The following is a 10,154-nucleotide window of genomic DNA, read 5'->3' as shown; positions in this document are numbered from 1 at the left end:
AAGGTGAAAGATGGTGACTGGTTCCAAGTCACCCAGTGAGCATCATGGCTGAGTGGGGATGCCAACCCAAATCTCCACACTCAGGTCCAGCATGCTAACCACTCCACCACACTGACCTTAGCCAGTTACGTGTCAGTTAAAAGAAAGCCCAGGGAGGTCATTGATGGCCACCCAAGTGTATCAGAGTGGGAAAGGGTGGCTTATGCAAGCCAACACCCTCATGAATTACCATCTTGAGGGCCCTCACTGTAATGTTGACCAAGAGACTCACGGACATGGATAGATAGATATATAAACTAAATCCTAAAAGGAATGCAGAGCAAGATTATGTGATGTGTAATTTGATGCTTATCTATCTATCTATCTATCTATCTATCTATCTATCTATCTATCTATCTATCTATCTATCTATCTATCTATCTATCTATCTATCTATCTATCTATCTATCTATCTATCTGTCTGTCTGTCTGTCTGTCTGTCTGTCTGTCTGTCTGTCTGTCTGTCTGTCTGTCTGTCTGTCTGTCTGTCGGTCGTCTATCTATCCATCTATCCATCTATCCATCCATCCATCTATCATCTATCTATCCATCTATCCATCCATCTATCCATCCATCTATCATCTATCTATCTATCTATCTATCTATCTATCTATCTATCTATCTATCTATCTATCTATCTATCTATCTATCTATCTATCTATCTATCTATCTATCTATCTATCTATCTATCTATCTATCTATCTATCTATCTATCTATCTATCTATCTATCTATCTATCTGAAACCAGTAATGATTTGAAATGAATGCTGATGAAAGTTAAAGAAGAAAGCACAAAAGCAGGACTACAGCTGAACATCAAGAAGACTAAAGTAATGACAACAGAAGATTTATGTAACTTTAAAGTTGGCAACGAGGACATTGAACTTGTCAAGGATTATCAGTACTTTCACACAATCATTAAACAAAATGGAGACAATAGTTAAGAAATCAGAAGAAGGCTAGGACTGGAGAGGGCAGCTATGAGAGAACTAGACAAGGTCCTCAGATGCAAAGATGTATCACTGAACACTAAAGTCAGGATCATTCAAACCATGGTATTCCCAATCTCTATGTATGGATGTGAAAGTTGGACAGTGAAAAAAGTGGATGAGAAAAAATGGACTCATTTGAAATGTGGTGTTGGATGAGAGCTTTGTGGGTACCATGGAAGGAAAAAAAGACAAATAATTGGGTGTTAGAACAAACTAAACCAGAACTACCACTAGAAGCTAAAATGATGAAACTGATGTTATCATACTTTGGACACTTAATGAGAAGACATGATTGACTAGAAAAGACAATAATGCTGGGGAAAACAGAAGGGAGTAGACAAAAATAGGAAGGCCAAAGAAGAGATGGATTGATTCCATAAAGGAAGCCACAGACCTGACCTCAGAAGATCTGTACAGGGTGATTCAAAACAGATGCTATTGGAGGTCCCTGATTCATAGGGTCGCCCCGAGTCATAATTGACTTGAAGGCATATAACAACATCTCTCTCTCTCTCTCTCTCCATGATTAACAAAAAAGATATTTTATTTATGTGGTGAAACCTTTTCACCTCTGCCTTTGTCAGCTTCTCATACTGGTGGTCACCCAAGAACATCAGAGTGGGGAAAAGGTGGTTTATGCAAACAAACTGATCACAGATTATCAGCTTCTGGGGCCTGGCAGCCATGCTTTAAAAGAATATTAGACAAATTCATGGAGAAGAAGGCTATCAATGGCTCATAGCCACAATGGCCATGTTCTACCTCCATGGTCAGAGGTGGCATGCTTCTGAATACTAGTTGCTGGAAACCGTATAAAGGGATAGTGCTCTTGTGCTCAGGTCCACCTTGAAGGATTTCCACTGGGGCATCTGGTTGGCCACTGTGAAAAGAGGATGGTGGACTGATCCAGCAGGTTCTTCTTGTGTTCTTAAAGCTGTGGCCCATATTCCAGGCCATACCCTGTTGTTTTGTGGCTTCATTCTCTTTCCCTCTGTGGGCAAAACATGAATGTAGGCTATCATTAAACTTCCCCTGTGGGTGTCATCCACCTGCCACCTTTACCAGGTGCTGCACTGGAAATCAGAAGGTGTTGAAACTCTCCATGATGTGACCTGAGAACAGAGTTGATGCCAAACTTCAACAAAAGCAGCAAAATGAGTACATGATGGATACTGTGGGGTGAGAGGGGTGGAATGAGATGCAGTGGGAAACAATAGACCTATAACAGAATGCCAGCAAAACTGAAGAGGAAGCTGAAGAGCTATGGTGGAGGGCAGGCGGGCAGGCAGCTCCTTTACAGTGGTGGCACCAAAACTGCAGAATATCTTAAACAAAATCATTGGAGCCCCCTTCTCGTCTCACATTTAGTCATGTTTTTAAAACCGTCTGTGTAAATGGGCTTTTTCTACTCCCGGTGGATTGCTGCCCTTACAAATGTGCAATTTATTTTCTATTCTGTTGCTGCTGTTTTTGGATTCTCATTCTTTTAAGGCTTCATATGCATCTTTGAACTGTTTCATGATGGATGCTTTATTATATATCCACACTTTATTATACATCCACACCACTAAGTAGCGGAGAGAGGGGGAATATAAGCAACCAACCAAACATGGTGGTATTTGAGGATTTTAATTCCATATTACTGTTCCTTGGTTACCAGTGTGTTTTTATTGATGGCTGATAGGGTCTTCAATAATAATAATAATAATAATAATAATAATAATAATAATAATAATAATAATAATAATAATAATAATTATTATTATTATTATTTATTTATTTATTTATCTATTTATTTATTTATTGCACTTGTATACCGCCCCATAGCCAAAGCTCTCTGGGCGGTTTACAGCAATCAAAAACATTAAAACAAATATACAATTTAAAACACATATTTTGAAAACAATTTAAAATACAATTTTAAAATTTAAAACAATATAAAAACAATTTAAAAACACATGCTAAAATGCCGGGGAGAAGAGGAAAGTCTTGACCTGGCGCCGAAAAGATAACAGTGTTGGCGCCAGGCTCACCTCCCTTGGAGTAGGCACCGAAAGGAGGGCCTTTGATCTTGAACGTAGTGTACGGGTGGATAATAATAATAATAATAATAATAATAATAATAATAATAATAATAAAAACACTGTTGGCTATGTCCATTAATTTCAATGGTCTACTCTGAGTAGGATTAATGCCAGGAAAATCCCAATGTCCATGAAATCCAGCCACTTACCATGTTCAGTTTTTGTTCTGTTTAAAAAACACACAAACCAGCTGAGACAACAATTTCCCCAACCAATATTAACCTACTGCAGTAACACAAACAAAGAAAAACACCCAATTTGCTTCCATTATTGGATTTTCATATTTTTCCAGTTTTAGATATACCTTTGAACTGTTTGATGTTTAAGGATGGAATGATCTGCCATCTCTGGTTCTCTCTATTTCTCATTTTCTCCCAATCTTAATTTCAGTTCTCCACATTTCTGCAGCAACTTGCAATTTTTTTCCTTAAAGAAATAATCCTCCTGAAAATACTTCAGCATTTTAGTATAAATTTCCCCTAATAAACACATTTGGGGGCAGTTTCAACTAACGTACACATTGTTTGCAAGCACCTTCTACTAATCCAATTTTTTTTTGTATATTATTTCATTAATATATTCATTTTTATGCATATTTTCCCTGGTTGATTGGAGATAAAATGTAAATGTACTGCCTTCAGATCAATTCCGACTTATGGCGACCCTATGCATAGGGTTCTGATGAGGCTGAGAAGCAGTGACTGGCCCAAGGTCACCCAGTGAGCTTCATGGCTATGTGGGGATTTGGACCCTGGTCTCCCTACACCACACTGGAGATATACATTCCAAACATTCAGATAAGTGCAAATGTTGAAGGACCGCTGATATTTGGTTCTTGTAGTGTTTCAGAATGTGGGGGTTTGATAGATTCAGCTTTAAATGCGAACTGAGCAGATTTTTTCCTCAATGATGATGGATGCTTTATTATAGATCTATAAAACTATGGATCTTGTTTCAGAAAAGAAGAGTTAAGAGGAAGGGAACCTATTAAATACTGTGTATAACCAGCCAGCGGAAAATGCTAGGTGTTTGAACATTTTAAATCCTATCACTATTCTTTATTTTTATTTTTATGTGCTTTTCTTGACAACTTATAGTGTCTTTCTTAGTGGGGGTTGCCTTGAACACATAAAGGGAATTGGCCTACTTAATTGGGCTTACTCTGAGCATGGCTAATGTTGGCAAAAATGCAATGTCTCCAATTTCCTTCCACTTAGCATTTCAGTTTTTTGTTTTGAAAAGAAAAAGGAAAAAAAGGTACAAAAATTACCCCATAAAATGTCTTGATTTTTGCCATGGCTTCCCCCCCCCCACAGCAATGTTTATGGGGATTTATTTATTTTAACAAAAACCAGCACAGAGAAGCAGACTTAAGTGGTCTTATTCTGACACAGAGCTTTCTTTTGGAACTTTTTATCATCCTGAGACACTTGGGAATTGGCTATGGGAAGAAAATTACCCTATTAAACTTTATGTGTCAGTTTCACATTGCACCTCGTCACTTTCATATGTCATTAGAAGTCCCTTGGGGTGAAAAAACCATCCCATAAAGCTATGCCTTGTTTTTTTTTTTTTTTTTGCTTTCTTTAAAAGTGTGAGTCCCAAGACGAGCAAAGTATAGTTGAGCTGTACTCCCGTAAAGTTATCCACTGCAACTAGTATTCACACTGTACACCTGTGTACATATAAACAACTGTACACCCTCTTTCACACCAACAACGGTGCACACTCTTTCACACAAACAGCTGTACATGTGTGGAGACAGCTTGTGCCTGTGTTCATTGTAAATTGTGAACATGTCAATATCTCCCATTACTCCCAGGTGAAGAGGATGCCATAAGGAATATCACACCTGGAGGTGGATGTGCATGAGGAGAAGGGATTGTATCCGATGTTAGTCCAACTCAAGGGGTATTTACATGTTACTCTGTACCCAGGTACACAGACTGTACACTGGTTGACTGTAACGTGTGAACAGGGCCTCAGAGTTGGCCCATAGAAATAGATGGGAATGACTAACTTAGGAACATTAATTTCAATGAGTCTACTGAATAGAGTGGCATCCCTGCAAATCCTAAAACGGTCCAGTGTTCAGACCAAATCGTATCTATGCACTGAATTCTGACTTTCTCTGAACATTGCAACATCATTCGTGGCAACTTAAAAGACATCCAAAGTGTGCATTCCATACTTTTTTAGATGAAGATCGATGCAGAAATGGCAGGGAACATGCTTATGGTTAAACACTTAGGCTGGAAATAGACTCATTGGTCTATCCCTCCCAAAAGCCACCACTTCCCTTCTAAAACACCTTGAATGTGGCATCCACCAAGAGCCCCCACAGTGTGTGGGGCACCGCTAGAAATCAACATCACAGGAATCCAGATCTTAGGTGGAGCACGTCATTAAGCTGTTTACATATCACAAAATAACGAGTGATACAAAACAGAGATATGGATCTCATATGACTGGTCTGGCATCTTGGGATTGATGAAGCCAGTTGTTAGAGAGGTAGTAACTGTGTCACTCACCATTCCTGGGGGTGCCTCACTTCCCGTAGGAGAGGCCAGGAGATGGATATAAAAAAGGGCTCTGGCTTCCAAGCTCATCATTCGAATCCAGTGTGACTTCTTCACTCTGACACATCTGCCAAACAAGGTAAGCTCAAGGCTTGGACCCTTGATACTCTTCCTTCCTTTTCATGGATTGAAACATCTGCAGGATAGATGCAACAATGATGCTATTCAGATAATATGTCTGTAGATGCTAATGGTGTGATTGGGTTGATTTGGGGACTGGACTGAATTCTTGATACAGTTTACAATTCCTTAAAATCAATGGAGAGAGGGAGACATACTTCTAGAAGTAAACCAGAGGAGGAGAATCTGTTGGGAGTTCTTCATTTGTTCTATAGTCTAAATAACTTGCTTCTAAGGTTAGAGTTTGTGGGTGACATGAAAGATATACCATGTAGCTATCATTTGCATGCTCATGGAGAAGCATGTTCTATTTGCTGGAAAGTTGACAGTACATGAGCAGTTGAAGTCACAGCAGATGAATTAGTGTACCCTCTCCAAAAACAGTGTTTAAATGATATCTACAGCTATGTCAGACATTCCACCACACCCTTAACCTATTTGGAGAAGCACCTTAATCCTCTGTGATTATTAAAAAAAAAGTGTCAGATAAGAGTTCACCAAAGCATTGTTTCCAAGAAAGGACTCACATCCAATCAAGTTGCATGGCCTAGACCTGCTTAGCTGCTTCAGTAGAAGATTGCCATGACATTATCTGACCTCCAGATTAACTACACCAGATGCAGGGTTCAGTTTGTAGAATTCCACCAGCAATGTAGCTGAGGAAATCAAGGCATATATATATATATATATATATTTGTAAAGAACACAGAATTAAAGCTAGTGATTACTGAGATCGCCAATCTGTGCCTGGGTTGCACCACTTCAAAGCACATAGGAGTGATTGTGTAATTTGATGCTCCTCCAGGATTTAAATCCTACTATATTTAAACATTTGTACCATGCTTTTCATGGGGCATCCCAAGGCAGTGTACAATGAAATGGAAATGAACATGAAAACCATATCTGAAATATTAACATAATTTTTTAAGTAATATATTAAAATGCCAGTAAAAATCTACAGAATGGTGGAAAACACAGCAGTGATCCAGGGCATTTAAATAATAGAGACATGCACAAGGGGAGGGTCACCAAGTGGGATGTGCCTCCACAATTTAAATCCTTATGTATTCTGATATCTGTTTTTACTGCCTTTCAGGCTGTGCCAAAATGATGTACAACAGAAAATAGCAATAATAATAGAGACATGGCATTGTTAGGGAGAAAACAAGGTTAGAACTCAGAACCCTGCATGATGATTTTCTATGTGCGAGGAAATAATTTGCACCATCTAGATATGTTTACATGACAGGTGGAATCTAAATATGTTTTTTAAAAAACACGGGTAAGCATTCAGCCAGATGATTCCCCCCAACACGTACACATACCACCAACACTAATGAAATCTCAAATGCTACACCCCAGGCACAACTTGACCATCATGAGAACTAGGCCCTTGAGCAGTGAGCATTGCAGCCAGCGTGTAACTTAACAACACTTTGTCCCTTTTCAGGACTAACCCACAAAAACACACCGTCCGCAAGATGAGCAAGCAAAAACAAACCGGAGGAAGCTGTTGCTGTTGTGCTTCAAGCGGTGGCGGCTGCTGCTGCTGCGCCAGTGGTGGTGGGAGAAGATGTTGCTGCTGTAGCAGAGGCGGTGGATACGGACAGCCTATCATCGTAGTCCCAGGAGGAGGCTCTTGCTGTGGCGGCGGCGGTGGTGGCGGATATCAGCAAGGTTACTACGGAGGAAGCGCTGGTGGACTCCTCCTGCCTGACGGCGGAGACGGGATAGGCCAGCAAAAGATCCCCCTAATTGGAGGAGGAGGAGGATCAGTCTGCTGTAGCGCCAGTGGAAGTGGAGGGTCAGTCTGTTGCAGCTCAGGAGGCAGCTTTGGTGGGCTGAAGGTTTCAGGTCCAGGGGTTGGCAGTGGGGGGCCAGTCTGCTGTAGCTCCAGTGGAAGAGGAGGGTCGGTCTGTTGTAGCTCTGGAGGTAGCTCCGGTGGGCTGCCGGTTATAGGTCCTGGGGGTGGCAGTGGAGGGTCAGTCTGCTGTAGCTCCAGTGGAAGTGGAGGGTCGGTCTGTTGTAGCTCTGGAGGCAGCTCAGGTGGGCAGAAGGTTGTAGGTCTAGGGGTTGGCAGTGGGGGGCCAGTCTGCTGTAGCTCCAGTGGAAGTGGAGGGTCGGTCTGTTGTAGCTCTGGAGGCAGCTCCGGTGGGCTGCCGGTTGTAGGTCCAGGGGGTGGCAGTGGAGGGTCGGTCTGTTGTAGCTCCAGTGGAAGTGGAGGGTCGGTCTGTTGTAGCTCAGGAGGCAGCTCAGGTGGGCTTGGCGTTATAGGGTCCCAGACAAAGTGTCCCATTGTTGTCCCACCATGCTTAGAACAAACCAAGCAGGTCTGTCCATTGCCAAGCATCAAGTAAAATGCAACAATTGTCAAGCCATGAGAGAAAAGCTGTCTTGGCAAGCTTCCGTCATGTTCTTATCAATGTCTTGTTAAGCTGGCAACCTTTCTACACGTTGTTTCTTTGTCCTTTTCTTCTTCAATGGCATTTCATTTTTGCGCGCTCAATGTGTGTCTGAGCCTTCTACAATAAGTTATGATTTGTGTGCTGGAGGGGAGTTCAGAATACATCTCCCCCCCACACACACACATGCAAATGCTGATTTCTTTGCTTCAATCTCCATTTATGCATGGGAGTTAATAAAACTTACCTCAGAATGAATACATGGTTGGTGTCTTCTTGCATCATCCCATCACCACCCTCATAATCTGTCCATCATGTGCCTCTTTTAGGTTTGTCTGCAATATTTTTTTGTGCTGCTTCCTATGAAAAAAGTCCCCAAACTATTTACAACCAATGTTTTAAAAATACAAGTCTAAAATCATATAAACCTTATTTATTTAAGGGAAAAAAGTGAAGAATTCAATAACATCCTCAGTGCTGCCAAATGCCTGGGGAAATAAAAAAACTACAACAACCTTTTACCTGGTGCTGAAGAGATGTCAAGGTTGGAGGCAGGTAGTCCTTCTTGGGGACAGCATCCCATAAGCTACACAGAAGGTCCCTTCTTTCATTCCTGCCCTCCAGACTTCCATTGGAGGTGGCAGGCAGAGAAGGGCCTCAAACGACAATCTCAGGGTCCAGGCAGCTTTATATGGGGAAAGGAGGGTCCTTTAGCTGTGGTGCTCATGGGCTGCGTTAGTCTTTCAAGGTCAATCCCAATAGTGAGTTTCCAGGTACTCATATTTTGGGTACAGTTCCCAACCCAGGAATGATGGAGCACACAGACCTCGGGGCATTCAATCTACTCCACACAGGAATGCTCTTTTCCATTAACTCAGCACTCAGTGGTCGCTCACATCTGGATACGTAAGGAACCATAACTAGACCCTCGAGCAGCCTTTGCCAACTAGAACTCTTTTTGCCCCAGGCACCAATGGTGGCTGGTGTCCTTAGGGAATGGTGGGGCGGAAGACAGGGAGCCCAACACTCAATGGAGCCAGAGCCAATGGCATTCTGAGCTAGCAAATCCTTGCCTTTGCTCCATCTTCTCACCTCCTGAGTTCTATCAGGGACAGCACCGAGACTAAGGAGGAGGAAGGTGGCAGACAAGGCCACCCCGTAGACTGGCTATAAGTATGACAGCAGGCAGTTGGGGTCTGGCTGAAGGCAGACAGATGTCCACCCAAACAGATCAGCCACTTCTGCCAGGTAGCATGGCCAGTCATCAGGGATGATGGGGAATGGAATCCAACATCATCTGGAGGGTGACAGATTTCCTTTCCTCGTGCTAGAACATAATAAAAGGCCAGGAACTGGCTTAAAAATATGTGGTGATAAGCACAAACGTCTGCTGAAGCCCTGTCCTGAAAGACAATGGGGCAGAGTCTTTCAACAGGTGACACCTGGATTCCATTTTAGCAGTCCATCAGGAACATAATCTTCACCCTACCCAATCAGGTGCATTGTATATTTGTTTTGTTTGGCAGCCCTAGATGTTGAATATTCATTGATGTTCTCCTAGGGCATTGCTGTCTAATTAAAATATGGCAGTGCCTTGGGCCCCCCAAATTAATGTACACATTTGTATGTAATTTTGTCCAGTAAGCATATTTTTGCAAGGCAGTTTCCTATAATAGAATTCACTTCTGTATGTTATTTTCACATGTATATGCATATGTTCCCCTAGTACATACATTTTTCCATACATCACATGGTTGGAGTACTGCACTGCAAATTCTGGAGAAGTGCAAATTTTGAAGGATACCTGTATTTGATCCGTGTACTCTTTCGAAAAGTGTGAGCTACACAGGTACATCAAGTTAAGACAGCTAGACTGTTGAGGTCCAGGGAGAGGGATTTTTCTATTGTGGCTCCCACTCTGTGGAATTCCCTCCCAAA

The sequence above is a fragment of the Rhineura floridana genome, chromosome 22 (assembly GCF_030035675.1).
Source record: "Rhineura floridana isolate rRhiFlo1 chromosome 22, rRhiFlo1.hap2, whole genome shotgun sequence".
Lineage (NCBI taxonomy): Eukaryota > Metazoa > Chordata > Lepidosauria > Squamata > Rhineuridae > Rhineura > Rhineura floridana.
This window is presented reverse-complemented; position numbering follows the sequence as displayed.